Source organism: Elaeis guineensis, chromosome 8 (assembly GCF_000442705.2).
Source record: "Elaeis guineensis isolate ETL-2024a chromosome 8, EG11, whole genome shotgun sequence".
NCBI classification, from domain to species: domain Eukaryota; kingdom Viridiplantae; phylum Streptophyta; class Magnoliopsida; order Arecales; family Arecaceae; genus Elaeis; species Elaeis guineensis.
This window is the reverse complement of record NC_026000.2, coordinates 134,990,063-135,015,864: the sequence shown is the minus strand read 5'-3', so window position 1 is coordinate 135,015,864 and position 25,802 is coordinate 134,990,063. Positions and strand designations below refer to the sequence as shown.

Sequence of the window (25,802 nt, the reverse complement as noted above, 5' to 3'; positions counted from 1 at the left end):
TAGATCATGATCAATCAATAGAGTTCATTAATAATGAATTTGAAAGATACTTGATATGATCAAATGAGGTTGACATACAGCACGGATATCAAAGCAACTTCGGATCATCTTGTTAGAGTTAATATGAATCCCTAAAAGATGAATGCATGATTGGTACAGGATTCATAGACCTTTTTAGAGAGAGAAAGTCAATCATGAGAGAGAAAGTAGAGAGAGAAAGTGGAGAGAGAATCTTCGTATCCTTCAAAAGTGGCAATCATGATGAGATCATCAAAGGTTATATCAGGGTGACTTAATATGGATTAACCATGATCGATGTTATCAATTTCGAATAAGAATCGGATCGGGATCCGATCTACTGCACGAATTTTGAAGCAGTCTCAGATTATCATATTTTCATCTCAAGTTTATCCTAGGGTCTGTGATACAATCAGAGAGAGAGAGAATGATCCTACAGAGACAAAATCCGTAAAAAGAGATAAAAGGTCTAGAGAGAGAAATAGGAAGAAAATCTAGAGAAAGAAAATAGAGAGAGAAGGTAGAGAGAGGAGAGAGGAAAGAGAGAGAAAATTCTCTCTCTCTCTCTCTTTTTCTTTTCTTCTTTTTCTTTTTTTTCTTTCTTCCTTCTTCTTCTTTTCCCGTTTTCTTCTTTCTTCCTCTTCTTGGCCGAACAGGGGGAGGACCAGAGGGTGGCTCGGCTCTAACGAAGCGGCAGCACGATCGGAGATCCGACAGCGACGGCCGACAATGGAGAGCAAGGGATCACGGCAGCAAGGCTCGACCGGTGGGAGAAAAGTTTTCGGAAAAACAGGGGACCCGCTCCTTTTTTTTTATTTTTCGTCATTGGCTGGTCATCGACGGCCAAGACCTCTATGGAAAGAGAGGTAGAGGTGAGGTCCCATCCTAAGGGTGAGACGCCGCAAACGACGACGTCGGTGGCCAAAAAGAGGGGGAAAGGACTCGTCCGAACAGGGCAGAACAGGATCTCATCTTTTCATGGATTTTCCGACGATCCCGATGGCCGGCGAGGGTGCATGAAGCTTCGGAAAGGAGGGGAAGGAAGAGAAGGAGGGTCGGAGCTTACCTTCGACTCCGGTGAGGTCTCCGACGAGAAATTAAGGCGAACACAAGAACAGGGTCGGTAGCTTCAATGAGAAATTTTGAGAGAAAGAAGAGGGAGATCTCACGGCTGGTCATGGCTAGCTTTTGAGGGGGAGAAGGGGGATTTATAGGGTTCTTCCCAAGGGTTTTCGATGGCCTGGGAGTTCTTCTCCTGGTCGGAACAGGGAGGAAGAAGACTCCCATTAGGAGTCTTCGTCCTCTGTTTCCTCTTTTTTTTTTTGTTTGGGCTTTGTGGGCTGGTTTGGGCCCAATTGGGCTGGGTTATCACATTCACCCCCTTAAAAAAAATTTCTCTCAAAATTTAATATACCTTCATTTTAAATAAGTGTGGACATCTCGTCTTATATCATCTTCAAGCTCCTATGTAGCCTCTCTCTCTTCATGATTACTTCAGTGAATCTTCACATACAGAATGATGCCCGTCTTAGAACTTGCTCTTTTCGATCAATAATTCGGAGGAAAATTCTTCATAGGTTAAATCTTCATGAACTTGCAATGGCTCATACTTATCACGTTATTTGGATCAGGTAAAATTTTTTTAGTAGTGAAACATGAAAGACATTGTGCACTTAGAATAAATCTGGTGGTAAAGCTAGTTCGTAAGCAACATCTCCTACTCAGCTCAAAATTCAAAAGGTCTAATATATCGCAGACTCAGCTTGCCATGTCTCCCAAATCTCATGATACTTTTTGTAGGTGATACTTTTAGAAAAATATAATCATCAAGTGAAATTTCAATTCTCTTCTTTTTCTATTTGCCCAATTCTTCTGTCTATCCTGTGCTGCTCTGAGTCTTTCCTTGATCAGATAGATTTTCTCTCTAGCATCCATTTATTATCAGTAAAATCCTTCCTTATTTACAACTAACGTATTTTATAATATCTTTTGATTTAAAGGATTAATATTTCTAATCAATTCAGACCATCACGCTTTTGCTGCGCGCTCTGATCTCAACTTACCAAATTATCTAAGTCTATCAAAATAAAAATATCTTTGTATATTAAATCAATCAAAGATAGATCCAACTTTCAGATTTCATATACAATTTAGGGTAAAATTTAAGGTTTCCTTGTCATTACTATTTCTTAGACATAGCACATCAAAATTAAATCTTCATCCACCTTCTATGTTTGAACTTATTACATAAGCTTCACCACTCAAGAATCCAATATGTCTAGAATTAATTTGAGTTAACCTTCGATTTACCTTACAATTATTTAACAACTTCCAAACCAACTTTTCTTTGCAAAGAAATTAACATCAAAATCAGCAAAGTTATCATGTCCTTTATCCATATAGGTTTAACATTCTAATATCATCAAATATACCTAACATAATATATCAATACCTCTCACTTCATTCTAGGGTCAACACTTCTCGTACTCAGGTCAACCTTGCTAATTGAAATCTAAGATATAACTCGTCAATTCTATTATAGACATCATATGCCACTTATGCATAAATTTCATCATAATACCTATTGATTCGAAATCAAATTATTGAATCCTTTCTTTTATATCTATCATATTCCTCATGATCTTAGTCTCAAGTTCAAATATCACTAAAGTCACAATCTCGAATAATGATAACCTTAAGTTCAAATACCACTTAAGTCATATTCTCTAGTGATCATAACCTAAACTTTATATCATTCTATCACGTCCTTAATGATCATAATCTTAAGCTCTGATATTATCCATTATACTTCACTCGTCACATCCTATTGATCATACATAAAGTTTTGATATCACTTTATAATCTCAATGATCTTAAACCTAAGCTCTGATATTATTCTATCATATCCTAATCATTTATATCATTTATATCATAATCCCCAATGATTATAACCTAAGCTCTGATACCATAAAATGTCATGCCCCAAATTTGAGACATAACACGATCATGTTAACGAGGGATGGAGCCCACGATAACACGAAACCAACCCATCATAATCATCTAAAATTCAACAAATAAAAGATTCAGTTCCATTATTCATCAAATAATTGAATCAATATTGGTTCAGAACATCTAAATCCAAAACAAGTACCAACCCGAATCTCCACATTCATAAATAACTACAAATCCGTGATTATAAAATAACTAAACTTCTGCTATCAAATTTTCAAGCTTGCTATGCAGATCTTCAAGCCTGAATTTCTTTTGCCGATCCTAACCTTATTTTTCTGTTCAAACAAAAAGAAAACAAAAAGAATATGAGCTACACTAGCCCAGTAAGTAGAACTTGCGCTTTCTTATCGGATCAAGCATAAATTTTCATGATAATATAATATTTAAAAAATAACAGATAATATAAAATAAAATATTTCATAGAGCATATAACAAAATAAGTTATAAACTCATAATGCATGCATAAATCATGTATATTTCACAATCATGAATCGTAAATCATTTTCATCATGTATTCATGTCATGTTTCAAAACATTGCTCACAGATATTCGTGCTAAGGTCACTATTATACCGTGACAGGGTCATATTTCTTAATTGATAGAGTTCTTAATTCATGTGCCAACTTTATATCCGCCGGCAGAGCTATGTTTCGTATGGATGCTAGCTCCGGATGTCGACCTTTTCAAAGGGATTCATTCATAGCCATCTGAGAGCCTTTGAAATCATTATATCTTTTTCTTAAAGCATACATATACATAGATAGAAAAACAATAAAATTCATGCTTCATAATCATGCTATTTTCATAAGACATATTCATGAATTCGATGCTCATAATAAAATATATTTTTTCATATCACATATGTCGATCCTTATTTTATGAAAAATTATGATTTCATCAATAGCAATTCTTTGCATAAAAATATGATCATTTAAAATAAATAAGGAGCATAAGATCTACTTACCTCTTCATCTTAGATCTTCAGACTTCGTTAGAAGAATCAGCTAATTCTATTTAAAATATCAAATCATTATCAAATTCTATCCCATAAATATAACAAGATTAAATTATAAGGAAAGAGGACTGTTGACCGGATGTGTCGGACCATCAAGATACTAGGGCAATTCAGGATCTCTGATCTGAGGGTTAGATTCAAGTGACTTGATCAAGAAGTTGTGAAGCACAGATTAGATCAAGATCAATCAATAGAGTTTATTAATAATGAATTTGAAAGATACTTGATATAAGCAAATGAGGTTGACATACAGCACGGATATCAAAGCAACTTCGAATCATCTTGTTAGAGTCAATATGAACCCCTAAAAGATGAAGGCATGACTTGGTATAGGATTCATAGACCTTCTTAGAGAGAGAAAGTCAATTATGAGAGAGAAAATAGAGAGAGAAAGTGGAGAGAGAATCTTCGTATCCTTCAAAAGTGGCAATCATGATTGAGATCATCAGAGGTTATATCAGGGTGATTTAATATGGATTAACCATGATCGATGTTATCAATTTCGAATAAGGATCGGATCGGGATCCGATCTACTGCATGAATTTTGGAGCAGTCTCAGATTATCATATTTTCATCTCAAGTTTATCCTAGGGTCTGTGATACAATCAGAGAGAGAGAATGATCCTAGAGAGACAAAATCCATAAAAAGAGATAAAAGGTCTAGAGAGAGAAAATAGGAAGAAAATTTAGAGAGAGAAAATAGAGAGAGAAGGTAGAGAGAGGAGAGAGGAAAGAGAGAGAAAATTCTCTCTCTTTTTTTTTTCTTCTTTTTTTTTTCTTTTCTTCTTTTTCTTTTCTTTTCTTTCTTCCTTCTTCTTTTCCCGTTTTCTTCTTTCTTCCTCTTCCTTGGCCGAACAGGGGGAGGACCAGAGGGTGGCTCGGCTCCAATGAAGGCGCCAGCACGGCCGGAGATCCGACAGCGACGGCCGACAATGGAGAGCAAGGGATCGCCGGCAGCAAGGCTCGACCGGTGGGAGAAAAGTTTTTGAAAAAACAGGAGATCCGCCCTTTTTTTTTATTTTCCGATCATTGGCCGGTCATCGGCGGCCAAGACCTCCATAGAAAGAGAGGTAGAGGTGAGGGTCCCATCCTAAGGGTGAGACGCCGCAAACGACGGCGCCGGTGGTCGAAAAAGAGGGGGAAAGGACTCGTCCGAACAGGGCAGAACAGGATCTCGTCTTTTCATGGATTTTCCGACGATCCCGATGGCCGACGAGGGTGCATGAAGCTTCGGAAAGGAGGGGAAGGAAGAGAAGGAGGGTCGGAGCTTACCTTCGACTCCGGTGAGGTCTCCGACGAAAAATTGAGGCGAACACAAAAACAGGGTCGGCAGCTTCAACGAGAAATTTTGAGAGAAAGAAGAGGGAGATCTCACGGTTGGTCGTGGCTGGCTTTTGATGGGGAGAAGGGGGATTTATAGGGTTCTTCCCAAGGGTTTTCGATGGCCCTGGGAGTTCTTCTCCTGGTCGGACACAGGGAGGAAGAAGACTCCCGTTGGGAGTCTTCGTCCTCTGTTTCCTCTTTTTTTTTTTTTTTTTGTTTGGGCTTTGTGGGCTGGTTTTGGGCCCAATTGGGCCGGGTTATCACAGCTTGGATTTGCAAGTTGGGCATGCCTTGATATGGGCATTTAACCATGAACCCAGGAAGCACCCTTGCTTCCAAAAAGTGTCTAGCTTATAAGATCAGAGAGCAACTACATCTGACATGCCAGGATCCATGAGGGGCTTATCTGGCATATGTTCCGCATTTCCTGCCTTAGCAGGTCTGTTCTAAGAGAATTTTGTTTTCCATGAACAGAAGTTTTAAGATATGAGGAGCATTTCTTTGACCAGCGCATGCATATATCTGGCAAGATATTGCATATTGATGTTACCTAGATGGGAAAATAATTCTCACCCTTAAATTGTTTCTAGACTTTGAACAAGCATTTCCTCGTCGTCCCACTGTATATCCTTAGCTTTTGGAACATGTTCTTTCCCAATCAGTTGAAGAGGAACATCTAGCTGTGGTGGAGTCTGCAAAAATATAAATATATGAAAATATGTAGATGTTTTCATGAATTATTGCTTTCTAAAGGAGAATAAATATGGATCACCCTGATCTAAATTACCATGCAACGAATAAGAGGCCAATTAATTTCATGGAAGAAAGGATGTTGTTTGATTTCATGTGCACCAGTATTTGATCCCAAACGATAAGCAGGGTCTCTGTGGAGCAATCCGTGGATTAACTGCCTGGCTGCAAGGCTAACCTGCCCAGTATATACACAATTAGCCAAGTAGGAATCAACTTCATCAACTTTTATTCTTTGATGAGAGTACTGGAAAAAGCATTTGGGCCTAGTATGAAAATGGGTTGGTATTTTATGGGGATAGGTAGGCCTTATACCAGGTACAGGTAGACTGTAGACTTAATTTTGGATAGATTTAGTTGGGATAAGTATTCCATCTGTTTGGGATAAATGCAGCTGTAACCAAGTAATCATTGTGATTTTGTTGTTGTATTGTCTGGCATTTGGATATCAAGGGTAAGAAAAGAAAAAGGTAATATTTTGTTGTGATGGATAATTTTGCCATTGCAATTTTCTTTATCCTTAAGCCATTTAATATTAGAATATTTTAGTATTATATTAACCCTGATAAAGCTCTAAATTGATAAAGCATGCAATGACATAATATGATATAATATTACACTATAATATGGTATTACATGGCACGATGATGACTTAAATATAATATACCAAGATGTTGAAATTTTAAACTATAATAATATTATAAGGTAATAAAGCTATTAGCAAATACGATGCATTCTCTAAGTAGGAATGAGAGGCATTTTTGGAATAAATGGAATTTAATATGACTTAAACCAACCGATGAATGCCCATAGCAGCCCCCTTGTTATTGAATTAAACCTTTTAAACCTGGTTTGACTAGATTGCTGGCTGTAGCTAACCTACTGCGCTAAACTCCTGTTTGGCACTTGTTCCTGGATTTAATGGGCATAAACAGGGTTTATCCCCTACCCATCCTTAGCCTTCAGGATTTTATTTGGCAAGTGTCTCTAGAGATTTCTTGATGATGATTCTCCTAACTTATGGCCTAGTGTAATTAAAGCAGTTTATTGTAGAGGTAACCCTACATTAGTTTTCAACCTTGTTTCCTCAAAAAGAGCCTCCTCATTGGTGTGATGAAGTCAGCAGATGTTTTTGTATGGTACTAATGTTCAGTTCATGATGACAAATTGTGTCGCTCTTGGAGAGGTATATGGTTGGGGAACTGTTCACATTTTAGCAGATTTCTAATCTCTTTCAAGTTGCTTGGGACACTAATGCCAAGATGAGATCTCAATGTAGAGTGGTTCATGGTCAGTTAGTCTGGAACCAAAGTTCAGAAGGTTTATCCATGGTAGAGGTACTGCCCGATTGGCTGAGTAGAATATTTGGCAAAACTTCAACAGCCACACTCTAATGTGTCAAAAGTGGTACTTCCTGATTCACTTTTGTTGGATGATGACTCAGTAGGCAGCAAAAGTGTCTATAACATCCATATGTTTAGAAAAGGAGAGAATTTGAGATTAAATTCCTTCTTGTTTTGACATAGCTCTAAGATATCTATGCTGCCTTGGTGGAGACTTAGGTCCAAAAGTACTCCCTTTAGTTATGAGCCTGGAAGGCTGGGACCTCCAAATGGACATATTCATCATATGGAGAATCTTCTAGAATTACAATCAGAAGGAACACTTTAAAAATCATCTGATTGTCTTGTCCGATATCGCCAGCTTAGTGCTAAATGGACTCCATTTTGGCAGCTCTGATGCATTGTTTCTTTGTGGTTGTGGAAGAGCATGCAGAACTATTTAAGTTCAAACATTTTACCATCAAAGCATTATATGAATGATAGGACTAACAGCTAAAACTAATAATTGAGTCCTTAGATCTAGGAAATTCACTTTGGCATTATTTGTTCACTAGACATGCGATATAGACATTGCCATTTTTGTGGAATAGTTACAACTTATAAAACTGAGAGGATGAAAGGAAATGAGAAATTTATAATTGGTATAAACATGACTTATTTTTAGCATAAAGTAGCAAACTTCTGTGGGATTCTGAGGAACGAGTTTGTAAACTGGTTTGGAAGCACCTGTCAGATCTGAAGGAACTTTCCGACATGCTAATAACCCTGGTCAGGAACCTCAATTTTCAACTGTTTGTTGGTAACAAATTTGAACACAATTTGGAATCCCTTATTGGATGTATATAGAGTCAAGTATCTGTCTGTCTGTTTGTCGCTGTTGGGTCAGTTTGAAACTGGGGCATCCTACATGCTAACGAAGCTTTAGCAAGGAACCTGATGCTTTGCACATTAACATATGACATTTCGCAACTACATGAGGAAGCTTGAAATCTAATTGTATGTGCTAAATCCTTTTGCGGTGCTATCCTATCTTAGAGCCAACCCCCTTTTGATGGTCAGAACCTGCCTTGTTGCCTAATTGAAATAGAAGTGTGACAACTAATGCCTTGATGCAAGCTGATAATATAAAATTGGAGATTATATGTTATAAAACAAGTAAAAGAACTGGTTAGGCATGAGCTGTAGACTAAATTTAGAGAATGAATAATTACAAGAGCTGTAGAATAATTTCTTACTGGAATGCTACTAGGGAATGTGAGGTCTTTCTGCAAAATGTTGGCAAATGTCCTTTGCCTATTCTTTCCTCGAAAAGGTGTACGGCCATATAACATCTCATACAACAAAATTCCTGCAGTTTGAAAAAGTAGTCAAGGGTATAATATATCCAATTTGGCTGATTATCAAAAGAATTTAGATCTGGAAAAGTGTATTTGCTCTCACTTATTACAAATATTGAATAGAAGCTTATTAAGACATGGATTAAATAGGTGATTAGAGCTACTTGTAAGGTAGTTCAGTGACTGATGACTTGATGGTTGATAATTGAGGTTTTACATGCATTGGGTAATGGACCACTGGTCCCTATTTGTATATTTAGATGAAAATATACATTTTATTTTGTTGCGAGAAGCATTAGTTACAGGAGCAAATTCACTCAACTAGGTGTACAGAATGTTGCAAGTAAAATATTTCCCATATATATAAGTATCTGCCTCATATATCAGTAATATTATCATCATATACAATTAGCATTTTAGACTAACATATGCAAGACAGTTGCTTGTAGCAATATCTGAATAGATACCTCAACTATTTCTGTTTGCAAGTTGCATAAAGATGCATATGTGTACCTTCAATCATAAAGGCATTCCATAATTATGTTGAGCAGGAAATTTCATGTTCTTCCTTTCTACAATGTATCTAATTTTCTCCAAAACAAAACTAGATGTTTTTTGCTGCATACAACCATTTTGTTGACTAAGATTGTTTTTGGTCTGCTGTTATAGACATTAACATTGGTATTTGAGTAATTATTAGGATTCTGAGGGGCAGTAAAGAACCTTAACAGTTATTAAACTTGCTTATTAAAATGTGGTAGGTGCTTGTTATACCTGCATAGCATAAGTTTATTGCAGGATATCTTAGTAAATATAGATACCATCATATTTGAGCTACACTCTTCCTCGATAGCAAGCCAATTATTATTATTATTATTATTGCACATATGTGATGGAATTCTTATGGCTTTTTGTTCCACTTGGGAATTGAAAATTTTGCTTACCGAGCATCCTATGTTTTTTTGTATCACAAACACTGTTCACTGAGTAATTGAGGTAGGATTGGTAGAGAATTACTGACCATCCATGAGAGTTTGAGAGGAGTTAAAATGATCAAGAATTTGGTCCAAAGTTGATAAAGAAGAGCTTAAAGGGAATATTGGAAAATGTGAAAGTTACCACCCATTTGCAGTTTCTAGTTCCTACAGTTGGCAGATTTGATGAAATCTTTTGTTGTGGAACTGGATACCAACCGCTTGTTGACTTCACCTGATGTTATAATTGCTTTATACATGTAACTTATGGTCACATCAAGGTCTAAGGCCTGGTATTTCCCCGTTCATCCTGGACTGTACAAGCCTGCTCCTCAGTACTTTAACCTTGCACAATCCTTATGATGGTCAACAGGCTATTAGGAAGCAAGAAGCAAGGAGTTGTCGTCATCTTGCCTTTGAAAGGAAATTCTTTTACTGAAGGAACATATATTGTTGCCTATGATAAGTAAGCCCATTCTAGTGGCCCATTTTCCCACAAAATTTAGACTTATTTGACAGCTACATGCTAGACATTAAAATTTCGCATGAGAAAGTTTGATAAGAAAAAGTTTAGTGTTAGCTGTCAAAGAAACATACTTTTGGATGCATACATCTTCAAGCAAAGAGACCTAAGTAATGTATGCTACCATATATTTAAATGCTTACCAAGAGCCCACCAATCTATGGCACTACTATGTCCTGCTCCTGTGATAATCTCCTGAAAGAAAGAGATGTGAGAGGATATAGAGGTTCCTTAAGAATTCTAACATTATCTATTAGCTAATGTAGGTGTCTGATTGTGTCTATAACCAGCAGAAGCGTAAAAATTCTAGAGCTCACGGGAAGCACATAAAATTGTAAGGCATGGAATGAATAACAGGATGACATTCCAACATAAGATGTCTACAGGTTTCAATTACATAAATAATCAATAGCAGAATTATGACTTTGATAAAAACTTGAATAAATTGACCTAAAGAATGTAACATTTTCAATAACCTGCTTGTTTTAATTTGTTTCTTAGTTCTTGAAGAAATATTCTGTATAGGGGAAATTGAGGGTTTGTTTTCCTTTCCTCTGTAAGAATCTGGTTCATGGTAACATTGGAATGGCTAGGTATACCATAAGATCAATATTAAGTAAAAGGGATGTTCCAATACCTTTCATGATTAATTGTGGACCCTTTACTAGTCGCAGACAGGTTCCTTTCTGCATTGCATTACATCAAATATGAAATCATGTTCAGTGTAACATGTGTCTGTCTCTCATACTAAATCAAGCCTCCATTCGGTTCTGAGAAGATTAAATTTTTGTTATTTTTTATAGTAAAGGTATATCATATATGGGATAGTGGAGCCACAAGCATGCGCAGGTGACTTTCACCCACATGCATGCAAAGTACTGCACAGCTCTCCATTGGATGTATATTGTATAGGCGTTATCTTCAACGTTCAGGTAGATCCACATAATCAGGGAGCTATGCTTTTATTTTTCTTTAGCAATGTAGCATATTGCATTTGTAAATGTTGCTTTCCTTTATACTTTCATAGGTTTGAAATTAATTCTAGATTATGTTTTGACATGTGGGGAGTTAGATTAGAAGCCATAAAAACAAACTAAGGCAGAAGAGCCTTTCTGATGGTGAAGCCTTGCTGCAACTTGGCTACAGACAACACAAAGGTGGAGGTGGTTTCTGGTACAAGTTGAACATCCATAAAAGAGGGAAGATGAAAGAATATTTAGATTAAAGAGGTAATATTTTGACTTTGTATAGGGTGAAGTGGAGTATATATAGCTAACACCAAAGTGATGTTATAGGGTTTCTTGATTGTGTTTTTTAAGAATAAACTAATAAATACGATCTCTTCCTCATAAATATAACTGTTAGTGTATGACGGAGAGCATAGGTAGTATTTAAACAACTAAATAGACCATGAGTTGACAGAAGTTCATACAGGAGCTATATACTCTTCTGTTCCAACGAATGAATTTGATTGTGCACTAGGTTCTGCAACAAAGGTTGGAGGAAGGTGATCTCTGGATTTTCTTCTCCTAGACAGAGATACATGTTTTATCACCTGCAAAATGTTAATTATATTAGAGAACTTTCATGGTTAAGAAATTCAAAACACAGACAGATGTTTGAAAACACTCAAATTGCAGATGTTGCTAGCTCTAGTAATTGATTGTAACTACAATTTATTATATATTGATAACATCGAATTATACTGGTTTGAACTATTTAATATCAATTCCGCATTTGCAACTAGGAAGCCGTTTGGCTCATCACAAGTGGTGGGTGCTTCCTCATGTGTGCAATGATGCAGGTCCTGCAGACCTGATGCATGGTGCACCTCATGTACCGCACGTGCCCGCACACAAACACAGGTGCATCGAGCAAACGGGGTCTTACATCACTATCCATGCATCAGTAGCCATGGATGGCGAGCTAAACCCGTTCCTTACAAGTAATATAACTTGTGTAATTCTAATAAAATGAGTGCACTAGAGGGAGCTTAGTGGCTAAGCAATAAAGACACATCAAGTTGTGTCGTGATGGAGCAAACAGAGCGGTGCCTCAAACCATGGCAAGTACAAATGTGTTGTGTTCTTAGATGCACCCTCAAAGATATTGTAGTTGGACTGCTTGTGCAATAATGGAAAGAATGTTGAATATTCTCTCCCATAGAGAAAGGGTAAATATATCTAAGGCCAATTGATGCCTTCAATAAATCACCTAAATTAACAGAAGCACTCAAGCGAATGGTATGAAATACTTGAACAATAGAGTGCCTATTAAGCATGTGCAGACCCAAGAAAAAAAGAATAATCATAAAACAACTGCCAACGATGCTCTCACTGGCTTTTACAAGTGGATCATCATTCTTTCTCATGTTTGTCCATGGGAAAATATTGTAGCAACCACGAATTCAAGTAGCAGCAGCAGTTTTCTGAGAAATGACAAATAAAATATTTTCAATCGTTGCCACTTATTTTTACCTTAGGTCTCTCACCTATTTTGGAGTTGCAATTCTCTCCACCAACATATAGAAGAAGTTATCAGGGAACATGATGAGATAAAATCAAAAACTCAACTTTCAATGCTTGAAATGACTCCATGAAAAAGGGGATTAGAAGTCACTAGCTCAAGCTACAGTTCTTGCAACCCAGTTAATAAATGATGCAACTTCCAATACATACTCTCCTTACTTACAGACATATTAGTAGGGCTGAAAACGGTTGGGTCGGTTCGGTTTTAAGTGATTTTTTAAAACCGAACCGACATTTCGGTTTAAGAGGTTCCTAAAATCAAATATCTGACTAAATATAATCAGTTTCTTTGATTTGGTTTTGTATTGGTTCGGTTTGTTCATGTAGTTTTTTCAAGTATTTAAACCGTTTAAACGGTTTTTCGGTTCAAGCAGGTTGGTCGATTTGGTTTCTATTTTTTGTTCCTTTATTATGATTCATAATCAAGTCAGATTTGGGCTAAGTTGGATTGAAATAGGGCCAAATTAACATCTTAGATTCTTAATTCATAAAAGTATATAGTCCAACTTTGACTATACATGTAACATAAGTGTATATATAAATATATGAAGCATGTAATTGTGATAATCCGGCCCAATTGGGCCCAAAACCAGCCCACAAAGCCCACCAGAAAAAAAAAAAAGGGGAAAAACAGAGCAGGAAGACTCCCGATCGGAGTCTTCCTCTTCTCCGATCAAGAATCAGAGTCCTAGGGCCATTAAAAGACCCTAGGACGAACCCTATAAGAAACCCCCCTCTCTCCTCTATGGGTAGACCCTTCAGTCGCCGTCGATTGCCGGAGATTTTCTCCAATTTTTTCGTTTGAAGCCGTGACTCCTCGACCCGTGTTCGAGGCGATTGCACGCCGGTGGGGGTCACCGGAGGTTGTGGTAAGGTCTCCCTCCTCTCCCTCTCTTCTCTCCCTTCTTTCCCGTGCCGGTGAGCACGATGGCCGGCGACGGGTGTCGCCGGATTTAGTTGGAGAAGAAAATCCCCTGGTCGCCGCCTCTTTCCTATGATTTTCCGGCGCCGACGGTCACGCCGACCGCCGGCCCTGGTCTCTCCGAACCCGGGAGAGTCGGCCGTTGCCGCCGGCCACCATCGGCCATGAGATGGCCGTGTTCGGCCGATCAAGGCACGGGAACCTCAAGGTCCCCTGTTTCGGCCCAATGAAAGCCCGGGAAGAAGAAGAAAAGAAAAGAAAAGAAAAGAAAAAGGGAAAAAGAAAAAGAAAAGAAAAAGGAAAAAGAAAAGAAAAAGGAAAAAAAAAGAAAAAAAAAGAAAAGAAAAATATAATAATAAGAAAAGAGAAAATTTTCCTCTCTCCCCTCTTTTTTCCTCTTTCTCTCTCTTTCTCTCTCTCTATTGTCTCTCTCTAAAAAAGGAAAAAGAAAAAGAAAAAGAAAAAGAAAAAGAAAAATATATATAATAATAATAATAATAAAAATATATGTGAGAGAAAGTTTTTCTCATCTCTCTCTAAAGTCTTTCTCTCTCTAGAATTGAACTTTCTCTCTCTACCTTCTCTCTATATTTTCTCTCTCTAGATTTTCTTCTTATTTTCTCTCTCTAGACCTTTCTCTCTCATTATGGATTTCGTCTCTCTAGGGTCATTCTCTCTCTCTGATTACATCACAGACCCTAGGATAAACTTGAGATGAAAATATGATGATTTGGGACTGCTCCGAAATTCGTGCAGTAGATCGGATCCCGATCCGATTCTTTTTCGAAATTGATAAAATCAATCATGGTCAATCTATATTAAGTCACCTTGATATGATCTCTGATGATCTCAATCATGATTGCCACTTTTAAAGGATACGAAGATTCTCTCTCCACTTTCTCTCTCTACTTTCTCTCTCATGACCGACTTTCTCTCTCTAAAAAAGGTCTATGAATCCTGTATCGAGTCATGCCTTTATCTTTTAGAAGCTCATATTGACTCTAACAAGATGATCTGAAGTTGCTTTAATATCCGTGCTGAATGTCAACCTCATTTGGCCATATCAAGTATTTTTCAAAATCATTATTAAAGAACCCTATTGATTGAACTTGATCTTAATTCGATCTGTGTTTCATGATTTCTTGATCAAGTCACTTGAATCTGACCCTCAGATCAAAGATCCTAAATTGCCCTGGTATCTGGATGGTCCGACACATTCGGTCAACGGTCCTCTTTACTTATGATTTAATCTTATTATATTTATGGAATAGAATTTGATAATGATTTGATATTTTAAATAGGATTAGCTGATTCTTCTAACGAAGTCCGAAGATCTAAGATGAACGAGGTAAGTAGATCCTATGCTCCTTATTTATTTTTAAATGATCATGTTTTTATGCAAAAAAAAATTGCTATTGATGAAATCATAATTTTTCATAAAATAAGGATCGGCATATGTGATATGAAAAAAGCATGTTTTATTATGAGCATTGATTTCATGAATATGTCTTATGAAAATAGCATGATTATGAAATATGAATTTCATTGTTTTTCCATCTATGTATATGTATGCTTTAAGAAAAAGATATAAAGATTTCAAAGGCTCTCAGATGGCTATGAATGAATCCCTTCGGGAAGGTCGACATCCGGAGCTAGCATCCACACGAAACATGGCCCTGCCAGCGGGTATAAAGTTGGCACATGAATTAAGAACTCTGTCGATTAAGAAACATGGCCCTGTCACGGGTATAATAGTGACCTTAGCACGAATATCTGTGAGCAATATTTTGAAACATGACATGAATACATGATGAAAATGATTTACGATTCATGATTGTGAAATATACATGATTTATGCATGCATGATGAGTTTATAACTTGTTTTGTTATATGCTCTATGAAATGCTTTATTTTGTATTATCTGTTATTTTCTAAATATTGCATTATCATGAAAAACTTATGCTTGATCCGATAAGGAAGTGCAAGTTCTACTTACTGGGCTAGTGTAGCTCATATTCTTTTTGTTTTCTTTTTGTTTAAACAGAGAAATAAGATTAGGATCGGCAAAAGGAATTCAAGCTTGAAGATCAGCATAGCAAGCTGAAAAATTAGGCAACAGAAGTTTAATTTATTTATAATCATGAATTTGTAGTTATTTATGAATGTTGAGATTCGGGTTAGTACTTGCTTTTGGATTTAGATACTCTGAATCAATATTGGTTCGATTATTTGATGAATAATAGAATTGAATCTTTTTATTTGACGGATTTTAGATGATTATGATGAATTGGCTTCGTGTTATCGTGGGTTCCATCCCTCGGTAGCATGGCCGTGTTATGTCCCGGATTTGGGGCGTGACAGTAATATAGGTGTATATATAAATATATAAAATGATGGCATTTTAATTTTGATTTGTCGGTTCGGTTCCAGCAGATCACATAAATCAATAAACCAATAACAAAACTGAAATATCAGTTTTTCTATTTTATTCAACCGAATCGAACCAGTTAAACTGCCAAACCACCATATTTGGTTCGGTTTGGATCGGGTTGGACGGTTTAGGTAGTTTAATCGGAGTCAGAGAGCCATCTTCCTATTTTCAATTTCATTAAATGTCTACTATGACAATGATAAAGTTTTCAAAATCAAAGTTGAATTTTAGGCTACAATTGATTCCCTCACTCTCCTCTCTACCTCACTTCCTATAATTTGTTTTCACTTCACATAATAGTCTTTTTTGAGTTGAGTGAAGGGCTTTTCCTCCACAGTGGTCATTACTAATCATCGGTTGATCATGACTGCAGACACACATACATACATAGAGACATGTAAAGTATTAATAAAAGAACCAAGACTAGTATATGCACTACAATGAATACCCTAAACCCCTAGAAGTCAAAATGAACACCTTGTTGAAGATGGTGGCTATCATGAATCTAGAGGAAGGCACCACCTTTATTAGCAATAGATCTTGCAAAATTTTGTTGAATGCACTATCTTAATTAACAATGGATCTTGCAAAATTTTCCAACAAAATTTTTTCAACAAAGTATTCTATCTATCTATATATCTGCCAATGTGAATGAAGGAATTATTTATCTTCTATCTTTTGCCTTTCTCTGTTCTACCGCTCACTGTAAAATCATTATAAAACGGATCCAAAAAGGTGATATAATATAAATACAGAGACATTTTCTGCAACAAAAAATGAAATAACAAATTGAAAAAACTACCTATCAATCCTCTCTCTCATTGTGAATGAAGGAATGTATTATTTTCTATCTTTTTACCTTTCTCAATTGCCCTGCTAACAATAAAATCATTATAAAGCTGATCGAAAGATAATGCAATAGTCTTAATACAGAATCACTTTATGAAAAATATAAAATAATCATTTGAAAAATCAGTTTAGAAGTTCGTTAAATAAATCAGTTTAGAATGTTGAATGGCCAGAGACAATAGTAGACCTTCCGGTCAAGAGCCATTAATAAGAAAATTATCATTTGACAGTATAAGAAATTCTTCAAACAAAAGAAACATAGGATACAGGTAAGGAACTAACTACTTTTCAAATGGAATAGGAAAAGATACCTGAGGTTTACAAGATGTCAAAAATGACAGATCAAAGTCGGTCAATACGACATGCCCATCCTTTTGGAGTAATATATTCTCAGGCTTTAGATCACGATATATAATTCCTACATAATAAAGATATGAAAATATAATTACTTTTTGTGTATCTTCTGCGCATTTTAACAATTTAAATGCTTCTGCAACTCATCTGCTGATGATTCAGAATACCAGGGAAAAAGTTTCAGTGGTTAATCCTCTTGCTAAATTCCATTTTTTATTGGAAACATATGTATAAATGTTAATGAAGACAAGCATATAAAGAAATCCAAGTATTCATCCAGTAAGTTTTCTTAACTTTTGGTGGAAAATGAAACTTCTATAATTGTGATGAATAGCATCATAGATAAGACATGATTCTATCCTGTGCATTCAGAATGAAAAGAAAGGATAAGACTGAGCATGATTATGTCAGCCCATGTAGAAGCATTAAGTTTCGTTTCACCTTGCTTCTGCCATAGGAGAGTTAGTTAACATATCATTCTCCAGGATTGGAAGTCCATATAATCTTCTGTCTCTAAAAGCATGTGATTTGTAAAAGGCAATGGGATTTGTGTAACAAAGAAACCATAACCATGAGTCTTGTCCCTTTAGTTTGAGGTCAACTTGGTAAATCTATCTGTACAAACGAGCTAAGTGAAGATGGAAGTCATGTAATTAAACTTAACCAAAAAAACCTTCTTTATTTATATGGGGTTGGCATAACTTATCAAGGTATGATCCACTATATCATTTGATGACCAGCTCTGCACTTAGTGTCAATCCTTGATGCATTAATTACCACATTCCTGTCTGAGGAAGCTTTAGACAAGAAGGTTCCTACCATAGAACCTAGATGGCCAATTGATGAATGGCTCATGCAATTTGCAGGGGCAGGAGATCTAGGCTTTTATCCTATAGTTGACAAGAGTGTGCATTCTATGGCTGCAAAGCCGATGATCCGTACAGGTGCATACCTTTATTCTTAAATCTCTGTCTGAAATAAAGTTTGAATCTCTCCATAGGCCACTTCAATATTTTACTTAATTAATTTACATTGGACAATTTATTAATTTCCATTGATTGCATTTAGATTACTTGCAGAGCTCATATTTTAACAAAATTATCTGTTTGTAAAACCATCAGTCATTTTCAAACCATCACCATCAGGGTGTTCTTGTTCAACAATGTAAACACCTTAATCAAGAAAATTCAGAAACCAAATGCAGAATAAGTAGGAGAACTTTTGGTAATTCCAGCATACACCATTTATGAGTTGACAGATATACCTAGACAGTGAAGGTATTCCAGACCAACTACAACTTCTGCAGCATAGAACCTGGAAAATTTTAGGATTAAAATTGAATTAGGGGAACAGCAATGCCATGTATGAAGCAGGTGAATACTGTTAAGAATAATTCAACTTGAAGCTTACGAGAAATGCTTTCATGAGAAAAGGACAAGCTTCAGCTGATTAAATTACATTGATGATAAACATGTTTGAGATCAAATGGCTGAGATAGGAGTTTAATTAGGTCAGGCACAAAGGTTAACATGCCTATAAGACATCACAGTCAAATAATTAACACAAGAAGGCATATATAAATCATAAGAAATCTGATTACTGGTTAGAACTTAGATGATTTGGCTTACTAGCTAAAACATCACGCGCGCGCGCGCGCACAGAGAGAGAGAGAGAGAGAGCAATGTATTATATGATTGGAGCCCAAAACTCACTAGTGCAAACTACATGGACTATATCTAATTTAGAACCCACATGATTAATTTTGATATATAACATTTTTCTTTTTGCCAAAATGATATGATGCTGAAAATACTCAGAAACCAAAAATCAACTTTTTTGTGGAGATTTATTACCCATGCATCGAGTGGACACAATGGAATGTACCAGTAGAGCTAGGTTGCTGACATGCATGATGAGCCATATAAATTGAAAATCACCTATGCTAGCTTCATCTACACATCTTAAAACATATATGTACCAAAGTTCAGAATGTTCTGATACTTCCAAACCTTAATCAAATAAAGCCATTGTTAACATTTAAAAGTTAAAACTATTTCTATGTCCGCTTAATGCATGTGTGATAAATCTCCCCTTTTTGCTTGTCCTTTGCATGTTTAGTTGTGGTAGATCATGGTTAACTCTCTGGTTCTTGAATAAGGTGAATATTGTCTATTTTCCATAAATCCTATCAATAGGTTTGTATCTCAACTTATATAAATATGTAAAAGTGTCACTCTTAGCAGTGACAGGCATGCCAACTAGAAAAATTTTTAATAGATGGTATAGTAATAGTTTTAGTTAAGCTACCAAAATAGAATGAAATATAGACACTATTTTGTTTGTACCTTGCAGCTTCTTCTTTGAAAATCTTCATAGGTTGCCTGTCAAGCAATGCAAATAGCTCTCCTCCAGCGCAAAAGTCTGTTATTAAACAAACGTGTGTTGGTGTCTGTGGACAAGACAAATCAGTAAATTGTATTTGATGAGATAAAATATGCATAACAAAATGATGTAAAGCGACTTGAAACTAGAATATGTCATCATGAATGCCATGGAGGTTGGAAGTTAGAGATAAAAGTAACTGTTTCGATAGATTGCAAGCAGAAAACTTCAGAAATTGTCAACAACACTTGTAGTTGTCTACCTGGGCATGTAAATATGCAAGCAAATTCAAATTCCCTAGCCATCAACATCTCGCATTTGTTAGAACCAATCTCAAGATCTTATCATAATTATATTTCCATTTTAAGCATACTTTAAAGTTAAGATAATTTGATGTTAACACTAATGTGAAATGATTTTTGCTAAATGAAGGAATTCATATGATCCTCTATCTCCATTTTGACATAATAGCACATGACTCATGAAGGAATTACTGTAGTACAATGTTTATCCTCCTAGTACTTTTATTTATTATTGCAGTATCTTATCCACACTTGATTGAATTATGTACAGTTATATAATCCCTTGTAACAAATTGTATTTACATTGTTTTATATGAAAGAATTGTTCATTGTAAATTGACAAAAGAATAGCATGCTCATCATGTAGGCTCTAAGGAAAACATTTACTCATATGTCAGATATCTATTCCCAGGCCAGATCTTTGCATCATCATGCAATTCCTCTAAATGAAGAAGTGAACCAGCAAGACAGACATGTACTTGAAGCCCTAATGCAGACACTCTGAGGATTTGAAAATAAAGTTAATGAATGTAAAATATCCCAAATTGATGTGTCAGTCTGGAATCTATCACATCATAGAAAGTAGAATGGTCAGATGAATGAAGATCAAACAAATATATCTATAGCAAGGTAAACAATGTAAAATTCTTCATGGGTCCTCTCTGCATGCTTATAGGGTTTAAGACAAAATAAGACAATTATGCAGAAATGCATATCATTTGTTGGATGATCAAAAGAGCATTGCAGAGATGATGGGTTAGGTGGATGTGTGGCAAAACAATGAATAATACTATTTGTATTGAGTCCAACTGCAAAGGTTTCAGAATTAATGCAGCACAAGATAAAAGTGTGGGGAACTTAATTGTATAGTATAATCTTATTCAATGAAGACTGGAGGAGGCCCAATAGCAGAATTATGATGGTCAGGGAGAAGAGTCAAATACCTAAGTAAAATTGGAATTAAGTGGTAAAGTCTTCAAAAGATGTGCTCACAGAGAAGAATTAATGGAAAAGGGAGCAAAGTGGTTTGATAATTGAGTTTAGTTTCATACTGAAATTCAGGCTTAGCACAATTGCGATCAGTGATCTTCATCACCTGTGAGTGGGCTGATGAGTATGTCATCATTATCTAAGACATCCTCTGTCCTGTTTAGAATAATCTAGGTTAAGATAGTGACAAGACAGGCATTGTATTTTGAGAGTAGAGCAACATACATTCAGCAGGTGGGCCCTGAACAACATTACAGGCCTGCTAAGGATTACATTTTCTGCCCCTCTTTTCTCTAGAGATAACTTTAATTAATGATGCTAACTGACTTATCCATATTATAGCTCGATTTTCTGGGGTTTTAGGATTAGCTTAGCTATTTCTCAGGCTTGTCTATAAATCTACCAGTTTCTTTTCAAACAATTCACAAGTTTAAGAGATTCCAAATTTATGAAAAGTTTTATCAAATAAAAGCAACCAAAATTTGCAGGATTGTGCTGCAGATAAAAGAAATCAAAGGAGAATTCGTGTATAATAAAGACTTAACTAACAACAATGACTTTGTTACGACAGCACCATCATGTGAGGAAAAAATGTTTCGGAGAACAGTTTTGATGAGAAACCTCACAAATTAATGGACTAGTGCCTAATTCATGCTTCTTTTAATGAAACTTGGTTAGATAACCTGGCCCATGCAAGGGAACACTGACACCGGATGAAAGTGAGAATAATAAATCAGAAATCATTAATGAAATTGGTTGTAAATACTCTTTTCTGCATATAAATAGAATTTTTGCATAAGTTGAACTTTGATTATAGTATTATATATGTATTTTCAGCATGCTGCATATACAATGTTTCATAAAGCATAATATTTTCCACATATACTTTAGTCCATTACAAGGGAAGTTAGTTTAGTGAATAAAAATATTAACCTGAAAGGAAGTGTACAGTGTTGGAAGAAAGGGATGATCCAATAACGAATAAATTTCTCTCTCTATGCATGCTCGATGAACCTGCATGGGCACAGAGACAGTAAACCTACTTTCCATGGAAATAGATAATGCCTAACAATTGCTTCATATGTAGATATTTAATAACAATGTATGTAAATTGGGATTGGAAACTTATCATAAGCAAGATTATAGCATATTATGTCTCTTTTTTCTTTCTGATAACTGGCACCTTCTGATGAGATTTGAGGAATTGCACCACATATTTCCTTTGGTGGCATAGTTGTTATCCCCTAAATTCTCTCTGAGTTCTGTGCATATCTCATTGAATGGTCTCGAAAATGGTAATATTATGTAGTAAAGTCACATACAAGTGTAGATGTTCTTGCACAGTGGTTTCTCACAATCTTCAAACCAGGTTTCAAGTGCTGGCCATGCTGAGCCAGTACCGGCACCTGGAATGGACTGGAACAGCATCTATTTAACTATTGTTAATTAAAAAGGGTTTTAAAATCCTCTTATTATTTTTTGTCTTGGCACAGTATGGCATGCATTCTGGTACAGTATGGCATGCATTGTGCTGGCGTGTGACTGGCGCATCCACTGGCACCAATACTTAGAATTTGCTTCAAAGTTCAAAACATCCAAAGGTGGCTAACCATTGATTTCTAAGAATCTATAAACCTGGTGGATGTGTTTCTTGCACCGGCCCATATTGGTGGGATGTCATTCACATCATTCTTGACATAGTGTATCATAGGAATTCAAAATGATGCAGGTCAGCACAACCAATACCTCATCAGTTTGGAATTTGTTTTTGTGGGTTATAAAGAACCTGAACAGACTACAATTTTTCATATAAGTTATTAGCTATCATAGTTGTTCTTTAATTAGAATCAATAATATTAGGTAAAATCAGTAAGGTTTTACTGCAAAATTTGATCATTTCTCTTGATTTCTTTTAATCTGCTAATATGCTAATTTCTGTTAATTTGTGCATTTGAGTTTTTTTTTTTTAAATAGATAATTTCTTAAGCTTCCATTAGATTCCTGGACAACAATTTGACCCAAATTGATGTATACAAGTGTCAAATATCTTTTTATATGCTCAAGACAAGTCCACCTCTCACTAGAAAGAAATAAAAAGTAGCCTAAATACAAAAGAATATATTTCCCTAGCATAGCTAAGTATGCCTTTAGCATATTTGTCAATAGTGTCATGTAACTTTTTTGTGATCTACACGATTAGTCAGTGCAGTAAGGCATGGAGTGTAGACTGTGTGGTCCTTGATCGATATGAGTGCAATATACAGTATGTGCTCTTGTCCTTCATCAGTTTGTGACTTCACTAAGAATTTGTATTCAGAGAAGCAATATAATCATTATTGAGAAACAATTGATGAATAGCTACAAGACCTTGTTACGCTTTAACATTACTGACTTCTCCATTGCCTTCATAGCAAATAATTCACCGGTACCTTGCAGTTCCACCATATGTACACTGCAATAAACAGCCAACAGACCTATCCATTTAGTGGAAGAACTAAACTTTTTCAATTTTGTAGAGCAATAACTCTTGTATTAAATATTCCATGAACTATGGATATACATGACTACATGGTATAATACAAGTGATTAGTATGTCAAATCTAGAAGAAAAAAATTATTTGTAACATCTTTTTCCTAATATTATGTATGGATATAATTCCTGGATTTTCAATTGCCAACTTTTAACAAAGAATATTTAATTTAATGCTAGCAGTACACTTACTGAGGTTTTAAGTCTGTTCTATCCCAATGGAACATCTTAGCATCCAAGCATACTAACTAAGCAGCATTCTAGCAATGCATATACACTATCATTGGTTATCTGCAACTTACAAGTAATAGGTTCAACGAACCAAGAAAAGACAAACAATGCACAAGTCATATCTCTAGCAAAATTTGAACTATTGGCAATGGTAATGGCATCTCAAATTTCACTTTGAAATTGTCATCAACTCCGCAAGCTAATGACATGCGGCAAAGCAAGTGCAAACTGAACCACCTAAGAGAAGATAAAAATGTTTCTTTTGATAATTTTTATACTAAAATGAGTAGAAAATAAATATTTGACCTCTTGGTGTACATAGTATGTAAGATCCATGCCTATGATTAGATCCAAATGAAAAGGCAAACTAGATCCATGCAAGGTCAACTCATGATCTAGTTAGCAGGAACTTTGTTAATGTCCTATTGCAAATTAGACACATAAATAGAAGAGATCAAGTTGACTGAAGTGTTCAGAAAATAATACTCCCAAGCAAGAGAGGAAGAGGAGACAGTTGAAAGCGATTGGGAGTGTCCAATGTTATTCCCTTCATAAAGACTTGTTGGCAAGGACTCAGTTTGGACCTAGTCTCAACAATAGGTGTTCTGGGGTTCAAGAGGTTCCCACTTTCCCTAGTCTCTTTGTTTAGGACACCAATTATGATATGGAATCTTGCTACAACAAAATAGAATGGACTCTTAAATAACTTGTTTAAATATCTACTTCCTCCAACAACTGCTTACTAAACACAGCTTCTACCATTGTACTAACAAAAGCATGTTAGATTATCTGAAGTAAGAAGAGATAATGTGCTTCTAAGATGAAGAGAATATAACTATTAAGAATTCACATATAACCCAGATGACTCAAGTTTTGTTCTTAGAGACAAAAAGAAAAATAGAATCATAAGGCACGGTCCGCCGAATCGCCCCGAACCACTCAGTTCAGGGGCATGCCAAACCGTACCAGCAGCTAACCAATGTGGTTCGGGCATTCGATTTGGAATGCGGTGAAAATGGAGCGAGAGAGAAGGAAAGAGAGGAAGAGAGAGAGAGGAGGGGAGGGATGAAGAGGAAAAGACCGGCAGTGGCCCGCTAAGGCCGTCGGAGGGCCTGTAGAGGCCTCTGAGGCTTCGTAGTCCTTCACGAGATATGAGAAGAGAGAGAGATAGAGAGAGAGGGAGGGGAAGGGAGAGAAGCGGAGTGAGGGGAAGGCAGCAGGGAGGCCACTGGATGGCCCAAAATTGCCCCATGGCCGTCGCAGATTTGAAATAGGGGCTTTGCTCTTAAAAAACATGATAAATAAACCCATTATTGGCTTCATTGTTTATCTGTTTTTCAAAAAACACAACAAAATAGGGGCTTCACCCATATTTCGAACCCGTGGCGGCCATAGGGCGGTTTTGGGTTGTCCGACGGTCGCCTAACGGCCTCCTTGCCACCTTCCCCTCACTTCTTTTCTCTCTCTTCCTCTCTCTCTCTTCTCATTTCCTCTTGCGGAGGACCGCGGAGCTTGGGAGGCCTTGATGGCCCTCCGGTGGTCATCGTTGGCATCTCTGTCAGCCTCTCTTTCCTTCCCTCCATCTCCCTCCCTCCTCCCCTCTCTCTTTTCCCCCTCAGTTCATCCCTTATTTTCGTATCGGTTCGTGCCTTGTATGAGAGTGTACTGACTTGTACCACCGGCCGGCATGGGATCTGATTCCGAGTCGGCGATCCTTGCATCAAAGTTCAGTTCTTCAATCATATTGTCATAGTGATAGATTTATGACCAGTGTGTTTGCAACGACCAGATATTGCCACATCATTAGGTTTTGACATAAGAGAGGGATAGAAAATGACATGCAAGCTCATGAAGTTATCTACACATGAGAGAAACTGAATTCTTCTTAAGGATTAGTTGCAGATAAGTTACAAGAAACTGTTACAAAGAACTTAACTAATTGAAAATATGTCCACAGAGTACTTATAAAAATATCCAAATAACATATA

The 25,802-nt window shown here is 36.4% G+C and overlaps 1 pseudogene; it reads right to left on the bottom strand.

Moving 5' to 3' along the window:
- Positions 1-5,941: 5,941 nt before the first annotated feature.
- The window catches only part of LOC140851243 (phototropin-2-like), a 35,996-nt pseudogene continuing 16,135 nt past the window's right edge, over positions 5,942-25,802 (bottom strand).